The sequence below is a fragment of the Pseudonaja textilis genome, chromosome 2 (assembly GCF_049901715.1).
Source record: "Pseudonaja textilis isolate UNSWEBS1 chromosome 2, rPseTex1.2, whole genome shotgun sequence".
NCBI classification, from domain to species: Eukaryota; Metazoa; Chordata; class Lepidosauria; order Squamata; family Elapidae; genus Pseudonaja; species Pseudonaja textilis.
In genome coordinates this window covers 46,126,488-46,147,442 of record NC_141991.1, presented here as the reverse complement: position 1 = coordinate 46,147,442, position 20,955 = coordinate 46,126,488, and the positions used below count along the sequence as shown (strand labels likewise).

The window sequence follows — 20,955 nt, the reverse complement described above, 5'->3', positions numbered from 1 at the left end:
CTGTGAGAACTCCAGGGAATTGCCTTTGCTTGGAATAAATCCTGATGAATCCTGCTATTCTGCTACCCAACAGGAATATTTGTAAGCTTGAGAATGTCAGAGTTAACTGTGGTCCTGGTAAGGTGACCTTTTGCAACAACACTCAAATAGAGCTATAAAAAGGTTCCTGATTGATAATTTATCTTGGCTAAATATCAGATCAACAGATGACTTAGGCCTACTAGTGCTTTTTAAAAAACTGTGACAGAGAGTTAGGGGAAAAAAAAAATCAGGTATAGGAATTAGCAGTCAGTTTGCACCTGTTACCACAAGAGACTCCAGCTGAAAAAAAGAAGAGGCACTTCAATTTACTGCAATTATCTCCATTTTCCCAGGATAAGGATCCTTGAGTTATTTATCTGATTTACAAGGGTGTTCTGTCGAGGTGGCAGGCATAAGACCTTAAAGAGGCATTCATCAATTTCATAGGCAGGGGAGTCGGGGGAAAGTATGAGACTTGGTGAAAAGAGGTTGGAAGAGAGCAGTGTCTCTCTTTGCCTGTCTTTAATTATGATGAATTAAACAATTTGCAGAAAATGGTGCCAAGCATGGGGAACCTAGGGGTACAGTAAATATTCAACCCCCCCACTTACATATGTAACAGATAGAACTGAAATTCCAAAAAGTATCTAGAATGGTTCATAGATTAGACATGTCTTGAATGAGTTTCATCTGGAAAAGAATTCTCCATTTCTTTCTTTGCAAGGGCCACAAAAGGAATATTTAGGTAAAAATGTTGATAATACTTATGAGGGAGCAATTTAATTCAATCACAGACAGGTTGCCTGGGTTCACACACACAGTGTGTTTTTTCTTGGTCATTTAATTTTATATCTTTGTGTAGGATATTGATTCATAATCTATGGAATGGGCTGTGTTTGTAGAGGATGGTAACAAAGACCCAAAATCTGAGGTGAAACTTGCCATGTTGTACAAATTCAATCTCTACCTCTTTCACTTACCTGGTTAATTTTGTTACAACTTCATCATCATCATCACAACAATAGTTCCATCACAGATGATATCTGTTTCACTGTCAAACATTCAGATTTGCCTATCTCAGGTCTCAGGTTCTTGGGGAGAATTTGATAAAAATAGACAAAAATAGCAAACCCAGTCTGAACATTTGGCTGACTGTGCAAATAATAATAATGATAATGATAATGATGATAATAATGTGGAGAAGAAAAAAGTGTGGATCATCGACATTGCCATACCTGGTCACAGCAGAATCAACGAGGAACAACTTGAAAAAAAATCACCAGATATCAATACTTGAAAATCGAACTGCAGAGACGCTAACATAAACCAGTGCAGGTGGTTCCAGTGGTACTCGGCACACTGGGTGCTGTGCCTAAAGACCTAGGCAAGCACTTAAAAACAATTGGCTCTGACAAAATCACCATTGGTCAGCTGCAGAAGGCCACCTTACTGAGATCTCCTTGCATAATCCGCCAATACATCACGCAATCCTAAATGCTTGGGAAGTGTTCGACTAGTGATTTATGATACGAAACCCAGCATAGTTATCTTGTTTGCTGTGTACACTGTAGTTTTTTATTATTAATAATAATAACAATAACAACAATAACAATAACAACAACAATAATAATAATATAAGCCAATTTGGTCTACTGGCTAAGACAACCTCAGGCTAAAAAGTATAAGGACTAGACTGTAAGTTCTACTCCTGCCTTAGCTATGAACACTAGCTAGGTGATCTTGGACCAGTCACTTTCTCTCAATCCAACTCACCTCATAGGGTTGTTATTGTGGGGGAAATCTAGGAGGAGCAGTGATGAGATTCAGTTGTTCACATTAGTTCAGGCGAACTGGTTGTTAAATTACCACCACCACCACTCTGCTATCCTGGAGCTGCGATGTGTTGCAATGGAGAAACAGGCAACGGAGTGGCTGGTGTGAGGGAAAGAGAAGGCCGCTTTCCCTCTTTCTTTTCCCTCCTCCTCCTCCTCCCCTCGTGCCAGCCAATCCATTTCCTGTTTCTGCATTACAGCGCAGTGCCCAGGATCCATTTTGATAGTGTGTGTATGTGGTAATTTAACAATTGGTTCACCCTGGGTCAGATTGGCCATTGCAGGAGGCTCATCCCACATGTGCCACACCTGTTAAATTATTTGAATCCCACCACAGAGGAGGAGAAAGGAGTATTAGATATGGTTGCTGCCTTGAGTTAGTTGATGAGGTTTATTAAAAAGTTTATTTAAAAGAACCTTGTCCGAATCTGAATACATTTACACTTTTTAGTTTATATGCCGTCATTTTCAACAGGTATGTCTTCTAAGTTTTTTCCCCCTCAATGTGGAGCTATGATAAATTTTTAGTGTCTTTCTTAAACTGGATATGGTTAAACTATCCCAATCAAATTAATATATCTGGCAACATGTCATTCCTGTCTACCAAAGCACTTCTGAAAGAGTTACATGCTACTTCATGATATCTGTTTATTTGATAGCAGAACTTAAGGGCTTTCTTATTATCCTATCATTTTTTGATATAGTTACCAGTCTGTGTCATTTAAAGTAATATCAGTGGGCAAAATTATTCCTTTTTTTAATGATAACAATTTTTAAAACATTGCAAAGAGTTAAAATCTGTCAAGGTAGATTTTTATCAAGGTTAGGAATAAAATAAAATGGTCTACCAAAATTTCCAATACCATGAAGCAGAACTGAAGCTTCTTCAATTCTGCTTCTTGAATGAGAAGTGAAATGTCTTCAAGAAAAAAACAAAATCCAGTTGCCTTTCAAAAAAGCAGCTTTGGAGCAACTATGACCTGAATGACTGAAAATCTCCACAGATATTGTGTCTCTTACACAATGGTGGTGATAAGGTCTTGAATGCCTGTTGTTGAATCAGTGGCTCCAGCAATACATGTATACAATATGAGACAGATTATAGGTATGTGTGACTGGTAGATTTCCAGGAACTCAAACAAACTCTATTTTTCTCACTACACTAACCTTCACTTGGAGAATCACTCAATGACTTTGTCAATCAGGAAATGGAAATGGGAGAAGAACAAACAGTGCTGTAACTTAATTTGATTGCTGAAACTTAATTTGATTGCTGAAATCAACCAAAGGAGTCATTAGCTCATATGGGTAAATATAAGTAATAAACCAGTTTAAGAAATGGTAAGTTCAAGTGAGACAGTGGGAAGATCACCATTATTGTACTTGTGGCAAATATAATTTGCCAGGGTTATATAAGTAAGCTCAGGTCTCTGACCAGGAAAAGTAAGAATTTTATTTTTCTTCATCCCTTTAAGTTCATTGGTGTTTTTAAAATGTGCTCTTATTTATACATTTACCAAGTGACCATGCTGGTAGCTGCCCTATCTTGAAAAGATTTATGTCTCTTATAAAAGACTCTTTGACAAAGCCTCATTTAACAAGGCACTTGTTGAGGCCCTGGGTGTGATTGGTCTTTTTTGGTGAATATAAATAATTGCTGCCTTCCTTTAAAGACCAAAGAAATCACAGCTAAGGGCTCTGCCTAAAGCACTGAATTCCACCCTAACTCTCAGCAAATCACTAACATTGTTTTTCTCTTATGTTTTCTCCCCTGGTTGTGCAAAAATATTGAACTGGCACTTAAAATCTAAACATCCTGTTCGTGTTTGTTGCCTGAGGCCAGATTTCTGTTTCCAGTTACCTCAACAGCATAATAATGTAAGAACCTGTCTGGCTCAGACCAAAGGGCCACTAATGCAGCAATTTTGCTCCTCCAGATGCTAACCTGTTGGAAGACCAGAAGGAAGACACCAGCATAGTAACAGTACTAGTAACTGAAATTAATATAACGACTGCTAGTTCTTGATCATTTTATCTTCCATGAGTTTGAAAATCCATTTTGGTAAGCTTCACTATTTCTTGCAAGAACAAATCTCATGCTTTTTCCTGTCTGAATCATCAACTGTTCTGACCCAATCCTGGTTCCAAGAGAGCAAACATAAGACAAAGGCAGCAGCACAACTTTTTAATATTTCATCTATGAATTCTGTTTCTTCACAGATAAAAGGCTGCTTCCAACTAATTAGCTCCGACAAGAAAGAGCCTTGCCGAGTTTTTACAAGGCTGCAAAAAAAAAAAAGAAAAAAAAAGAAAAGAAATAGTTTACAATGCAAGAGTCTTCAAATACCAACTGTAATGAACTCGAGGCTGAGTTTCAAAATGTCTTTGCTTCTTACAAAGAACGTTCACTTCACAGCTGGCTTTTATCTTCTTGAAGGAGGGGCCATTACCTTGCAGCCTTACTCCCAAGTTTCCCATGCTGTTCTAGCTGCTCTTTCCTGCAAGCAATCCTGCGTGCATGTGCACTTGGCACAGGCTCCTCAGGAACCTCCTCATTGCTGCTGCCAGCCTCCACAATCTCTGAAGGCAGCAGACCACTCCCTAATGGTCCTGGCCCTTAATCTGAGTCCTCACTCTCCTCAGCTGTCTGCACCTGCTGCCAGCTAACCACAACATCATCAAATGTTCCTCAGTACATCCTTTTCACCTTTATTATTTGAGAAAAAAAAAGATAACAGAATAACAGAGTTGAAAAGGACCTTGGGGTATTCTAGTCCAACCAGTGTAGGGATGCAAACTTTTTTTACTATCAGTTCTATTGGCTCAAAATGAACTAAAGCTTGCAACAAAAATCAACAACAACAACACCAAAAAGCTTATTTCAACATGTAAAAAACAAGGAAAAAGTCAAGGAAACAATTGGTCCATTGATGGGAGAAAATGGCAATGTGATGACTCAGGGTGGGATACAGAATAAACACAGTCACAAAAAACAGGTGAAGACCCTTTTATTCCTTCACTTTGCTTCCAAACTCCAAATATCCTTGATGGGAGACAAAAAACTCCCACACAAACAGTTACAAGAAGAAGGAAAAAACCAACACAAACCAGGCAAGAGAAGGGCTGGAGGACACCCACAGATAACAGAACACACACTGGGAAGGACGCCAAACTCAGAGAGGAACCATAGAGATATTTCCACGCTTTGTTTCAACCACTCACCCGTACGCAGGTGCATCCTTTTATCCAGTTGTCACAGCTGCAGCCCATGAAGAGGATCAAGGCCCTCTCCTCCCAAGTAGACCACATCTCTCTCTTATCCTCTCCTCCCTGCATGCCCTAGGATGGAGAGGGGATGGGCCTTGGTCCTCCTCTGACTGCCCAGCCAGCCTCTGCCCTTCCCCAGCCTCCTCCACGACCTCCGGAGCCACACTTCCACTCCCTGTTCCTCCTCTCCCTCAGAGTCAGTCTCCACCAGGGGCATGACAGGCAAGAAGGTGGCAAGCAACAGGAATAAAGCAGAACTAGGTGGCCTACAAGGTCCCTTCCAACTCTCTTAATCTGCTTAACTCATTTTTTGCAAAAAAAGGAAAAATAATCTGACTATAAAAACCAGTAACATAAAAAACAGGTTAGGAATACAAATTAAACTAAACAAAGGTGTCAGAAGGTTGAATCATGGCAGCTGGACTAATTTTTGAATGAGCTATCTGTCAAGATCTTTTTTCTGGTTTGTCACTGCTACTCAGATCATGGATGCATATAAATGTTTGATTCTTCATAGTGTGATGCATTTTATACTTGCTTTCATTAACAGGATTATATCTGTCCCAAATTTGTTAACTTTGTTTATCATACATGTGTTGGCTTGTTCTAAGAGTTCAGATTTTCCCAGTAGTATTTTGATTTGCTTTTGTCACAGATTTAATATGGAAACCACAATTCCTACATCCTTTATAATATTACTTGATAGGAAATTTTGGATAGTTTCTCATGAATTTCCATGAGGCTGTTATCATTATCAATGTTAGTAGATAAAATGTAATTGTGCTGTAATCTATTGACTTTATTTCTGGAGATTAATATGATTCATAATATCGTATACTTGTGACTTTTAGTTTGAAAATTCTAATAATAGGTTAGATAATGTTCTGCAGAGCAATAAGAGACATTATGAAAAGAGCAGCTGGACCTGGACTGCCAAAATCTGTCTGAAGGAAGAAGAGATATTTGAGATCACCTATATGTACTCTGGACCAGCTGTTTTATGTGAGCAAATGGCAGAAACCAAGGTTTTTGTCATTGCTTGCAATCAGCTAGGATTTGTGTGATTTGATTGAACTTATAGCCATTAATGCAGACTTCATGGATTCAATATTTGAACAAATTTCACTTCTTAATCACTGGTTTTTACTTAGAAATATATGCTTTTTAACAATTGACATCCTTTAGAATTTCAAATTTTATTGTATTCAACTGGGTGAGTTTTTTCTTCAATTTTTTTAAAAAAATGATTACAAGGTTAAGGTTTTATTTAAAAAAAATATTTTTTAGAGTAGATGGCAAAAGGGCAATTATTAACTTTAGAAAGTTTTAAATAGATTAAGGATTTATTGGGACTTGAATTAAGATTTTGAAGTTAATTAAAAGAATCCTTTCCATGGGAAACTTTGTATGTTTATATCTAAATAATTGATGACTTTGAAAACTGGTCATTAAAGCAAAAATGATTGTATCAATGGAGTAGCTAAGAGTGATCTAAGATTTTGGGACATAGAAAATATATTTAAAATTATTTGTTATAATAAATAAACTGGATTCTGTAACCGAAGTTGTGGAAGATTTATTGAATATAGTTGAAATAAGTGTAAATGTGGGTTTAAAAAGGAATAAGCAGATGAAAAAGATGAAAAAGTAGATACGCAAAAAGATAAACCATTAGATGTACAAGTGAAACTGGCTTTGGTTTAACAAATACAAATATAAATATGGATACAAACATGATATGGATAATATTTTTATATTGGATTTACAAAATAATTTTGATAAAGTTGTCAATGATTTTGTAGTGAGAATACAAAAAGTGATGTGAATAATTGTACTTGATCTACAAAAGAGGCTTGGTAAAATTGCCAACGATTTTCTGTTAGGAAACAAAGAGACCATAAAAAGGAAAATATTTTTGGATATTATCTGAAGCAATTAAAGATTGTTCTGAAAAAGGGGAAAGAAGAGTTGGTTTATCTAATCAAGGTTGAAGTAGATGGATTGTTATTTTTTGTAATGCTTCATGGGTTTATGTGGACTAGGACTGGTTTTAAACATTTTGTTTAAAGAAATGGTGGGAATATATTTGAACAGAAAGTAAAAAAAGTAAAAGGAATAATTTAAAGTGGGTTGTTTAGGTAGAGTTTGTGCTAAATCTGCCATGACTTCTTAATGCTTAATGGATTTAGCTGATTAGGATGGAGTTATGCAGTTCTAAATACTTGTTTATAGAGAATGGCATGGGATATGGGATGAAGTGATGGCTAGTTGTATTTTAAGAGATGGTGATAAAAATGTTAATCTTAATTCTGCTCACTAGAGTTGAAAGGGAGAGTTTCTTCTTTCTTCTTTTTTGTACTTTTTAATTTTTTTCTTTTATCTCTCTGATTTTTAAAAATCTTTTGTACTTTGTATATTTTAAAATAACTAATGCGGATTGGCTTGATACATTATCTTTTTTATAATAATTATATTAAGAATTACATTATAAAGATAAAAATCTTAATACAATTATTATTTTAAAAAGATAATGTATTAATCCTATCTGCATTACAGCTATTTTAAAACTTAGATCAAAAAAGTTTTAAGAAGGATATTTCACCCAGAAGTACTGGAAGTTAGTTAAGCAAATGCTTAATCAGTTCCTTCAGAACTTTTAAATTTGGATATGGTTTAAAATTCACCGTTTAAGCATTTGTAAAATAGAACTATTGTAACTTTTGAATTATAAAATCACAAAAAAGAATGGTAAGAATAGTTATATTCTATGAGGGATGCCATCCTATGTAAACTTTTAAGAATTGTAAAGAGTTTCACAGAAGTATAATACATTTATACATTGAACAATTAATCAGTGGAACAACTTGCCTCCAGAAGTTATGAATGCTCCAACACTGGAAATTTTTAAAAAGATGTTGGATGACAATTTGTCTGAAATGGTGTAGGGTTTCCTGCCTAAGCAGGGGGTTGGACTAGAAGACCTCCAAGGTCCCTTCCAACTCTGTTATTCTATTCTATTCTATTCTATTCTATTCTATTCTATTCTATTCTATTCTATTCTATTCTATTCTAAACATTCAGCCTGATATGCTGCAGGGTTTTTTCTCCCAACCAGCTAGATATTATTGGTATGATTGCTGAACAACCAATCTATACATTCAGTTCCAAAACTGTAGATGATTAAATAATAGGGGCAGCATATGGTTGCAAGAAAGTGTTGGGGCTCCCGGAATGTAACTTGTAAATGTAAATACAGATTATTTACACTGTTCACTGAATTGTTACTGTCAACATTTATGTTCTTTCTTCTAAACATTTTTCAGATGTGTGTGAGTGATCTCTATTGTTCTAATAGGATTGTTGATAAACTTCATATTGTGTGTTGTATTGCATTGTGTATTATTTTCTCGCCAAATTTAAGGTACCTTTCTAGGTACAGTGACATGTAGATGAGAGTGGCATAGTTCTTTATTTAAAAAATAAAATAAAATCAGCATGCATGGTATTCACTGTAGTTTGATCTTTGAGGAGCCTTGAAGAAATCTCTTTAGGCCCTGGTCTTTCCCCATAGTGCTGGTAAAGAGATTATAGGCCTAGTATATTCAGAGAAAAATGCCAGGCCTCTGGGCCTAGCATACTAATCCATACAAAGGATAACAGAAGCCTAATTAATTCTCATGTCTCAAAATCTGATAACAGCCCCCCACACAGGCAAGTCCATAAGGGCTTAATGAGTTTAATCGACTGCACTTGATGATTTTATTTGAAACCCTCTGCCACAAATTAAACTATTAAAAATGCACTTGAACTTGATTGGCAGCTGTAATCCTAGCAAAGTCTATTTAATCCATTGAGTCAGAGAGTGTAACTTAAATACAACTTTTTTAAAAAATGCATTAAAGAAAGAGGTAGGGTATTCTGCATTCCAGGAAGCCTACTCAGTTTATAATGGCAGATTAGGTAAATTTGGAGAAGCAAGCAACGGAGCAATTAGTTGGAAATGGGGAGGATCACCTAAGACATGAAGGTCATTGCAGCTACTTGGCTAAATCAAGGCAATACTCTATATTGAAGGGTATTGATATAGCAAGGTGTTGGAGGCAGACAATCACTTTAGTGAGGACAACAAATGAATCATTTCACACAGAAGGCAATAGTAAACCATTCCTGTATTTTAGAAAGAAAACCAGATGGGGAGACAAAAGAACAAATGTTGATACAATGACAAATGATAGGCTGCTCAGGTCAGATGGCACTCAACGCGATCCTGAAGAAGAGCTGAGGATCTTTCAGAGAACTGATGAGAGTCCATGATATGGTTAAATTAAAACCTTTTGGACCATACATACCTATATTACCATACAGAAAAAGAAAACCTGAGGTGCAGAGACAGATTGGAGTAGGAGCATGGAATATTTATTTATTTATTTGATTTGTCAATCACTTACAAAATAATAGGTATAAGTATAAACATAAGTAAGAATACAGAAAATAGGTATGATTAAATGGGGACAATAGGACAGGGACGGAAGGCACGATGGTGCACTTATGCATGCTCTTTACAGACCTCTTAGGAATGGGGTGAGGTCAATAGTGGATAGTTTGAGGTTAAAGGAGTGGGGGTTTGAGGATTTAACTACAGAGTCAGGTAGTGCATTCCAGGCATCGACCACTCTGTTGCTGAAGTCGTACTTTCTGCAATCAGGTTTGGAGCAGTTAACATTGAGTTTGTATTTGTTGTATTGTTGTGGTTGAAGCTGAAGTAGTTATTGACTGGTAGGACATTGTAGCAGATAATTTTGTGTACTACGCTTAAGTCCGATCATAGGGGGCGTAGTTCAAGATTGTCCAAGCCCAAAATTTCAAGTCTGGTGATATAGGGTATTCTGTTGCGAACAGAGGAATGTAGAGCTCTTCTCATGAAATACTGCTGGATTTGCTCAATTGTATTAATGTCTGATATACAATGCGGATTCCAAACAGATGAGCTGTATTCGAGTATTGGTCTAGCAAAGGTTTTGTATGTCCTAGTTAGCAATTCAATATTTCCAGAGGGGAAGCTTTGTAAGATTAGATTTACAACTCTTAATGCCTTTTTGGCAATGCTGTTACAGTGAGGTCTGGTGCTTAGGTCATTAGATATGAATAAATAGAAAAGAGGAGCAAGACTTGCTACCATGGGCCTCCTCTGTCAGAGAGGTGAGATAAATTTGGCCCATGTGGAAAGGGAACAAATAAAATATATGGAGCATTTTGAAAGTAATCTGACCCAAGACTCCTCTAAATTTAAAGCCTACACTACCTTGATTTGACTTGGAAAGTTTCTTCAGAGATTTTTGGCTCAACTTTTTATTTGCTTTACATCTTCAACCTTAATTTTCCACTCTACAGATTTCTTTTTTCTGGGTGATTTGTCCCCTGTAGAATGAAATTAACAGTATTTAATCAGAAGTAAGTTCGATATATTCTGCAACAAGGGACTTTAATTCAGAATGATGTGATCTGTTAGTTCCAAAACTTATTTTATTTATTTATTTTATTTATTTATTTGATTTATCAATCAAAAGGCATGATGGTGCACTTATGCACACCCCTTATAGACCTCTTAGGAATGGGTGAGGTCAATAGTGGATAGTTTGAGGTTAAAGGAGTGGAGGTTAGAGGATGTAACAACAGAGTCAGGTTGTGCATTCCAGGCATTGACCACTCTGTTGCTGAAGTTGTATTTTCTGCAATCAAGTTTGGAGCGGTTAACTTTGAGTTTGTATCTGTTGTGTTCTCTTGTATTGTTGTGGTTGAAGCTGAAGTAGTCATTGACTGGTAGGACATTGTAGCCGATAATTTTGTGTGCTATGCTTAAGTTTAACCATAGGTTTGTAGAACTCTTCTTGTGAAATACTTCTGGACTCTCTCGATTGTATTAATGTCTGATATCCAGTGTGGATTCCAGACTGATGAGCTGTATTCGAGTATTGGTCTGGCAAAAGTTTTGTATGCTCTTGTTAGCAATTCGATATTTCTGGAGGAGAAGCTTCATAAGATTAGATTTACAACTCTTAATGCCTTTTTGGCAATGCTGTTACAGTGACCTCAGGTGCTTAGGTCATTTGATATGAGAACTCCAAGGTCCTTGACAGAGTGAGGATCATCAATGAGGTCATATCCGCTTAGTTTGTATTTGGTGTACTGATTTTTTTTACCAATGTGTAGGACAGAGCATTGGTTGGTCGAGATTTGGAGTTGCCAGATGTTTGACCATTCAGACACATAACCAAGGTCTCTTTGAAGGATAGTAGCATTGTCAGTGGTGTTGAATACTTTTATGTCATCTGTGAAGAGGACGCAATTGCTTATAAGGTGATCCCAAAGGTCATTTATATAGAGTATAAAGAGGGTGGGTCCTAGAACACTGCCTGATTGTTCAATTTCTTACTGTGAGTTATTTTTCTATATATAGAGGGAGTTACCCACCTAGTTATGTACACTCAAATATTTATTATAAGCCTGATTATTGTTCTTTTCTCCCATTCCATGGTACATAAATCTTGCAGCATGAAGCTTCAAAAGACTAATTTTCCATTTATTTACATTGTAGGAGGCTCAAGCTTTTTGACAGAGCATAACCTGTTACCCTAATCATTATTCTATTCAAATCAAAATGTTATATTTACTCCACTCCTTGCAAACATTTTAAACCTTCCAGGGAAAGAAAAAGTTATCAGTATGCAGGTTTTAGCTCCTGCTGCTAATTCCATCAGGGGCAGCACCCTGGGGAAACCTTCAGTTTTCAGACTGTCTCAGCCTGTTCAGGCATATCATCCAATAGCTGATCCAGGAGGCTGGTTCCACAAGCAACAGTGTGGGGGAGAGCAACTGAGAAAGTAAACACTATTTTATTTCTGCAGTCTGTAGTTTCCCGATTCCCCAGAGATGAATGGAAATCTGTGTTTTATTTTTAGGATAAATTTGTTTTTACCACCAGTTCTGTGGGCATGGCTTGGTGGGCATGGTAGGGGAAGGATACTGTAAAATCTTGATTCTCACCCTACTCCAGGGGAAGGTTACTGCAAAATCTCATTCCCTCCCCACCAGTGGTGGGATTCAATTTTTTTTTACTACTGGTTCTGTGGGCATGGTTTGGTGGGCGTGGCAGGGGAAGGATACTATAAAATCTCCAGTCAGAGGTGGTATTTGCTGGTTCTCCGAACTACCGAAAATTTCTGCTACCGGTTCTTCAGAACTGGTCAGAACCTGCAGAATACCACCTCTGCTCCCCACCCCACTAACCTGCTTTCCAGGTCTGTTCTCCTGTGCAGGGCAACAATAGAAGGCCCAGCTGATCAGCTGGGATTGGGAGGCAGAGAATATATGGGGGCGGGGCCAGTCAGAGGTGGTATTTGCTGGTTCTCTGAAGTACTCAAAATTTCCGCTACCGGTTCTCCAGAACTGGTCATAATCTGCTGAACACCACCTCTGATTATTGGGTTCTTCCTCCCTCCTTATTCTCCTTTGATTGTGTTGAAAGCCTTTGATAATTTGACCATTTTCGGATATAAGGAAGCTTTTTGAGATAGGGACTTATGCCAATTAGAAAAACTTATATTCTGAATTGGTTTTGGTAGAGATTGTTTTGCAGTATCAGAGCAGGTCTATTCTGATCTATATCAGTCTGAAATGGATCTGTGAGGTCCATTGTTTTTAACTATGCAAGATCACAATGGATTTAAATTGTTTGGAAAAACTTGTATCCAACTCTGTTCTGTTGCTAGAAATGGATATGTTCTCCTATATGAACGTAGCAGTTGTGTCACATCAGGGCAAAGCGTCATTGAGTTGTGCATTCAGTTTTCAGATTAGATCACTGGATGCCTAAGGGAAGGGAGCATATAAATCACAAACCTAGTAGCCCCCTCTTGTTTGTAGTCTTCAAAAGCTGGTATACAGACACAGAGAAATTGTCTAGAATATATAATGGGACTTCAAAGTTATGTTGGGAATATGAACATTTTATCATGTTTATCAAGAAGAAACATTTTACCACGTTTAAAATGTTGACACCGAATGTGTAAAAAAGCTAGAAAATTTTGGATTCAAATAAATACATTGATTCAGAAGATATTAATTGTAGAACTTTTTTATATTTGATAAATGCAGCAAGATTATTGTGTGCACAAAGATGGAAAGATTTGGCATTGTTCACAATGAAAAATGGTTGGTGAAAATGATAGAACGTATTAAATTAACTCCTTTGATCAAAGAAAAAATATATTTATTCCTGTCTGGGGAACCCTTATGAACTTTTTTGGCAAAACAAAACCATTCATTTCTAATTTATGATTTTGATTTTAGACAGGATAGATTATAAAAAGAATCTATAGAGTAGATAGATTAAGAAGAAAATTCACAGGTATAATTGCCGTAAAAAAGATTAGAAGCCATTTCTTTATATCGTTTTTCCAATTTTCTTTTTGTTTTTTACATTTTTTCTTTTTAGCACCTTTAGCTAATAATTTATTTATTTTTTCTTATTTACATGACCTTTAATTGGTATTGTATGTCTATCATTTATCATCTACTGGTATCTATATTTCACTTATATATGTATGTATATGTATATGTATATGTATTTTTAAGAACCTGGTAGTATACAGAGGCATCACAAAAGAAAGTCGTCATGATGTCCTTGGTAATTATGTCCTTCATGAATTTTTTTCTGAAGCTGTAACATCTTGGCAATATTTAATAAATCCAATGGTAGTAAATTCCATTCTTTTTTTAAAAAAAATATTCCCATTCATCTTCACTGAAGGACATAAGTCTTAGTATTACAAGAAAATCAGGAAGGTTTTATGCAAAGTGAAGAAAAGCAGCTAAATTTTTCCATCTACTATTTTATCCTTTGCATTTAAAAAAAAAATGAATCGCTTTTATGCTGCTCTTTCATCAACTTTTTTTGGCACCAGATCTGTTTCTACAGTATACATTTGGAGAGAATGTGGCTCAACATTCATGTACTTTAATGTAATTTTGTATAATCATTTTATAATATTGGTAATTTATTTTTAGACTTTTTTTCAGGAGTTAAGTTTTTGATTTAAGCAGTCATTGAGCTATATGCTACATCTCTTTAATGATCAACATCATGGAGTTGGATTCCATTAACCCATAAGTGAAGTTAAGATTTTTTTTTCAAATGTACTTACATTTATATATGCTTACATTGACCCTCACTTGTTATTTTATAAATTCCATGGACTGGGGAATACTTCAGGATTATTTCATTGTTTTTTATTTTTTTAACTGCTGCAAATAACTTGGTTCATTAACAAACATGATCTCTTCACTGCAGACACTGATTGTACGACTTAAGCCCAACAGTTGGACTTTTGTGAAAGAGATGCATGGAGCTTTTATTAAATGTCTTTTGAAAGCATTTAAGCTGATTTTGCAAGATCCCATCCTCTTAGTTTCACATTGATATCTTCAGCAGAAAAATCAATGTGGGTGCTTCATTAAGTATCAGGCAACTTGCAGTAACATTACATTTAAGTGTGATGTTTAATAATATATAAGATGTTAAAAATATCTCCCTATCCAATTTTTCTATAGGAGGCATTCTTTTGTATGTCTCTATCATGTCCTTTAACATACCTTTAATGCCTGTTATCCTGTAAGAGTACAGTCACCTCCTCCATAGTGCAATTATGTTTGTTTGGAGAGAGTTAGGTTAGCCTGCAGATGTGTACACAAGTTTAAAGTAAGGGAAGAAATTAGCTTTACAAAAGCTAGTTTGCTTCTTGCAGTGTTTGTCTGACAAATATTGACATGCAATAACCCCCTGAATCCAAGGCTATGAATACTTGCACTACATTGCTCCTGGAACACAGTTCATTTTTTGTATTCAGTGGACCACAAGAAACCAGATTAGATGTGGTAATAATAGAGATGTGTGTCAGAACAGGGTCATTGCTGACTCTATGACAGTGAAGGAGATTTTTAAAATACAATGTGAGGAGTTGGAGAGGTAAAAGTATAAAAGAAAAACCAGCCTTTTTCTCCAAACATCCCTTTACTTCTGCATAAGCAATTGTTGAATTTATAGTACCTGGTTTTTGCTTCTTCCTATAAGTATTATGTTTTATTTCCTTTCATGAAACAAAACATGAAATAGCTTAGTACTAGGGACCAGTTTAAGTACACTTTTGATGGAGTCCAATGAGATCCCTCAGTGTATGTATCAGTCATTATGTGATTTACAGGAGAGGATGTTAAAAAGCATTGCAATTGTCAACCCCATTAGGTAGGCCAAACCAGGAAATCAACTCCAAGTGAAAATTAAAAGTACTTTTTTCGTATTAATTGTAATAATTAAAATTGTAATATGATTTTAATTGTATTTTATAGCATATGAAAATTCCAATTTCAATTGAACAGTGTGTTGTCTGGGTACAAATCATTTTAGGAAAGAATCACAGTATTTACAACAATATTCATTGCCTTAATATAAATTATATTAACAATAATCATACTATTTGTTTAACCAAGTTAACGTATCTTCTTTATATCACTAATCCTTTCATATATTTCCCTGTTACTAGCTCCTGTTTTGTCAAAATTAAAACTACTTTTATTGAGATGATCTGAAACAGAATTCTGTAATCTCCTCTTCTGATTTAGGGAAGTATTTATTTGAGTAAATGTCATTTCATTGTGAATTTAAAAATGCTTCAGTCCCTTTTTCCTAACTAATAGATCCTGCCTACCTTCTTGCTTAGTCTTTACAGTAATAAGACTGCTTTCTGGTTAAGTATATTCTGTACCCAAGGAATAATAATATTAAATATATGTAAAGCTATATGCAAAGATGCATGAAACAAAATTAAAATAGGCTTGTCCTGATCTCCTCTGTTATGCTTTAAAATGCAGACCTGACAGATAATTTAATGATCAAGTGTGACCGTTGGCCAGAAAAATAGGGCATCTCTATTTTAATCCTTTATTGTATTTTCAGCAAATATCATGAGGCTGGACTACTGCAGAGAGCTCTATGTATGGGTGCCCTTGAAGCCCATCTTGAAGTTGCAGGGTGGTTTAGTTCAGAATGCAGAGGCTTGTTTAAAGAGTGGCCCTAGCACTGCTGATGTTACCTAATTTGGGTAATGAAACCTCTGGAAAAACAACCAAGCTCAGAGAACACCAAGGACTGCCCATGGGTGATACTTGCTGCCATGAACATATTATACTATACATATTATATTATGGCTCCCAATCAGCTTTCGAGTACAAGATGCTTCTGTGGTTTGGCCCCCAGCTTCAGGACAACCTTTGCCAAGTACAATTGCCCTGCTTTTTTGTCCTAGGAGAAATAGAAGGTAGCTCCCTATTTTTATGGGGTGCACAGTAGAAGTTCATAGGTTCTATTTTCCTAAATGTATAACTAAAAAAACCAAATGTATGTAGGTGAAATGTGTATCATTCATAACTACATTAGCATTTATCTGCTTGGATGTAAAGTTTCTGCCCACTCAATTATTGGACTTGGAGAGGAAGATTTTGTCAAAAAGTATACTTTATTTTGTTTAGATGACATTTTCATCTGTGACACTGATGGTTGTTCTTTGTCCTTCTATTGCAGAACATCTTATTATCTACTTTATACATCACCGTATTTTTTCCCCAAAGGCTTTCCAAGGATAAATTGCTCAACTTTTGAGCAGATAATCCTACTTTTGAGTAGCAGGGAACCAAAGTTCCTGAAAAGAATGCACATGGGTGATAAGGGTGTGATTGTACTCCATCATAGTCACATTTTCACTTCTGTGATTGGGCACAGCTGTGACTTGCCTATAATTACTTGCCTGAAGTTCAGACAAAGTTCCTCAATGAAAAGCCAGTTTTTCAGTTCAGGAGCCTATATTGTGCTCCTGCTATAATTCATACAATTTGGAAAGCATGCATCTTTGTTATCAAGCTAAGTGTCCTTGTCACTCAGCTTCCTAACAATTAGGTAGATTTTTCAAGGGGCATGATCTAGATGTCCCAAACAGTCTGTTAGGTAGCCTTGGTAAGTGCAGTAAAAGGCTCTTTTGAATATAACTATATTTAAAAAGTTCTTCTTCATGCAAAACACAATTAAGCTATGGAATTTGCTACTTCAAGTATACTGATATCCATCAGTATAAAGACAAATTCAAGGATAGGCATTATTAGTTATGGCATTATCACTTTACTTCTAGTATTAAAAATGATGTAACTTTGAAAGATATTTGCTAGAAATATAGTTGGCAGATATATTCAGATGCTTAATACAATCAAATACTATTAGTGTAAACACTAATAATTAGAAACAAAATTCTATTGATACTGGAGTTAGGCTGCAAATCAATTTACCGTCATGAAATGATAATATCCTGAGATGGCTCAACTACCAGTTAAATTGGGGGGAGGGGGGCAGAGAAAGAAAGAAACATAACAGTATATTAATTACAGATGAATTCTACTTGTTATGCCAAAGAATTTGACAAAATGTTAAGCTAGAATCTTGGTCAGACAGAAGAGTGTTTGCATAAGATCCATTTGATTATCAAGAAAAAGAAGTATTTGTCATTATTAATGTGTTGCCCACATCTCTGTTGAAAAGAGTATATTATAAATGATACAGATTTTGCTGTTCTATTACCATAAGGACCTAACTTTTTAGGACAGCAAATCTTCTTAAATCTGTCACTGAGAATGGCTGAAGCTAAAATATTGAAGTGATAGTTGTGACATTTAGATATAATAAATTGATCGAAGTACTGTATGCAGCTGGTTAGAGCTTACTCAGCTCCAACTCTTTCATGCAGCATATTTGGATATTCTGTTATGTTCAATATTGAATTCCATATCTAATATCTTTATCAGAATGTGTACATGTCAGCCTTTTGGGGTAGACTGTCAGGAAACGGCATAAGGCTTCCAGGAATACTACTTTATTGTTGTTCAGTTTAATAACTGAATCTTTTCCTCTGCCCACTCTTATACCACAAAGACTCAGAGCAGGGTTATTTTGAGAGAGGTGTGTGTGTGTGTGTGTGTGTGTGTGTGTGTGTGTGTGTGTGTGTGACAAGCCTTCTCCTTTCTTAAAACTGAGTTGTCTCTTATTTTGCTTTTTTCAATATTATTTTTGAATTCCTCTATGGTATTAGACTTCTCATAATTCACGATCAGCAGTACCACCAGTGGATTAATATATCTAAGAGGACTGATCGTGATTAACCTAGGTTAAAGGGTCCATAGAGAGCAGAAGGTAATATGTAGTAGCCCAATGCAGCCTTTTCTTCATTAAGATTAGATAGCCTCGTATATGTTAAAACTGACACACTTTTCAGCAAAAATATCCAACATTGATTTTGCTAATAATGTACAATAGACCGGCAAGCATTAGATGGGTTATTCTTCATATTTTTCTTCAATATGGGACCTATAACAGCCAGACCCCAATTTTTAGGAATTCAGGTAGAAAGTGCAAACTGAAGTTGGTATTGGCATCCAGCAATCTATGTAACTTTTAATCAGCTCAGGGAAATAGAATTGTAGTCAAGTGACTTTCCCTATCTTAAATGGTTGTTCAATTTACACGTCTTAAACTGAGGTAAACCGGGAATTCATATCTATCTCCCTATGGAATTAAAAAAAAAAATTGGTTTCCGAATGTAACCTTGCTCTAGGAAGCTGAATCTTTCAAAGAAGCAAAAATCTAACAGATTTCGGAAAAGTATCTTTAAAGCTAATTTGCATTAAAAACATAATCTTGAAAATTGTAACAAAATAAAATCCCAGCCAGATTTCTGCAGTAGTGAGCTTATTAAGGCAGAGTTTTCTGAATGCTTTCCTCTCATGCCTTTTACGTCTGCATTGTGTTGCCTCTTCTCATCTAATTTACATTTTGTTGCTTTCTTTCCATTGTCTCCATACAGTATAAAGATTCCAAGATTCCTCCACAATTTGGCTTCTCCTTGCACTCATAAACACTATTTAATTAAAATATTCACCTTGAGCAGGAACCTGGACTTGCTCAAGTAGTCCTTCAAACACCATGTTCCTAAATAATAGGGTGGTTTTTTTTGTAAGGTTCAATTCCATATTTCAAGTGACAAAGGCTCACCTTTGAATTTAATAACATAGTCATAGAATTCTAGCTTTGCTACAAAAAAAAAAAAATCCTGGATAATTTATACTTATATGCCTTCTAGATTCATGCAAGAGCTGCCAAAGCTATTTTTGTTTGCTTCTTTTGATCCTGAAATGTCTATCCCTCATTTCCTATTGAGACAGCACTGACAAAGGGAATGGAACAAGGAAATGCTCCAAATAACACTGAGAAAAATGTGGAACAAAGCAGCAAAATGCCCAATGTATTTTGGTGAAGCCCAGGATTTCCTTGTGGGGAACATCATCAGTATGTTGATGACTTTCAGCCTTGTTCTTTTTCAAATAATGAACCCCATGGATAGTTTGGAATTTTAGAAGTGATTAGAAGTAAGAAGTTAACATTTACGTCTTTCTATTCATGTTCTTAGATGGAATTCCACTCATTTCAAAAGACTTATGTTTCTATTTGGTGTGTGTGTGTGTGTGTGTGTGTGTCTTTCTACTCTTGCTGTTTATCTGAGAAGATACAGATAATTTGTTGCTCACGGCTGCTTCCTATATTTTCAAATACAGCAGTTACTTCTTCTGGAGAAAGAGATTATTGATCAGGAAGAGGACAACAACACACATTATCATAAAGCTGAAGTGACTCTCCAGTGGCATAGCTTACAATATTAAATATGTTTAGTTTTGCGAGAAGACTTTTTTTTTTTAGAAAGTGACCTGATGTTAATTGAATTCTCTCCCAAACTATATATTTGGATCTCTTGCTAACAAGGGTTTTACTAGCCCTTTGTGAATGCGATATTAAAGAATCATTCTTTTGTTTGTTTTGGTCTGCTTTTAATCTAGATGCTCAGTTGAACGAATAACTTGCTGCTTTTTACTTTCATCTTGAATATATGGAAGAGATGCTATTTCTGTCAACAGCTCAGTAGGTGGTCACAGAGTAACCATGTTCTTTCATTATTTGCTTTACAGGAATCATCATGTCGATCTGCTTTACGGGGTTGTTGTCAAGATGACTGAGAGGAAGTGTGTGAAGAGCTTTGAGCACTCAACAACCATGTCAACTTTTTTTTCTTTGTAGGGGAGTTGCTAAAACATGCTTGCTCATGTTGAAAAGAAAATAGCATGGGCGTAATTGGGAGCAGGCTTGAAGAAGGTAGAGAGGGAAATAAGAGTTCTGGGTGATTCTCAACGACTGTTACACGAACAGGAATCTCTCCCTCTTGGTGGAAAGGGGACATACTTTAGTTGTGGAGTTCCATCAAGAACCTGCTCTGCATTTTATTTACAGGAAATTACCATCAATTATTTATGATCTGTAGTATTGACTATAGTACTTTTCAAAGGATACTGTTCTGACCCAAGCCTTGTTCAAATCAAACATACACAAAGTATGTATAAAACCAAACCTTTTAATGCAGCGCTGTGAATTCTGTTCATTTACAGCCAAGAGTCATTCAAAACTAATTGTCCCAGATAAAAGAAAAGCCCTTTCAAGGTTGTGAAAGGCTGCCAAGAACAAAAGAATAATTGCAGATAAATATCCAAAGCCAGAAGTTTCAAAAAACAAACTGGAGTAAGCAAGGCTTCAATAAAGACTTTGAGTAGAAAGAACTTCTTTGCTTTCTGCAAAGAAGCCAACCCCAAAGGTTGGCTTTTATCCCTTATGGAGGGACCATCATCTTTCAGCCTT

At 35.9% G+C, this 20,955-nt stretch overlaps 1 long non-coding RNA gene across 1 annotated transcript in view; it reads left to right on the top strand.

Annotated features, from left to right (window-relative positions):
- The window catches only part of LOC148126841 (uncharacterized), a 37,990-nt gene extending 21,911 nt beyond the window's left edge, over nucleotides 1-16,079 (top strand). The window contains exon 2 of the long non-coding RNA XR_015741628.1: nucleotides 15,719-16,079. This is a non-coding gene — a long non-coding RNA (uncharacterized LOC148126841). The remainder of the gene's footprint in view (nucleotides 1-15,718) is intronic.
- The last annotated feature ends 4,876 nt before the right edge of the window (nucleotides 16,080-20,955 follow it).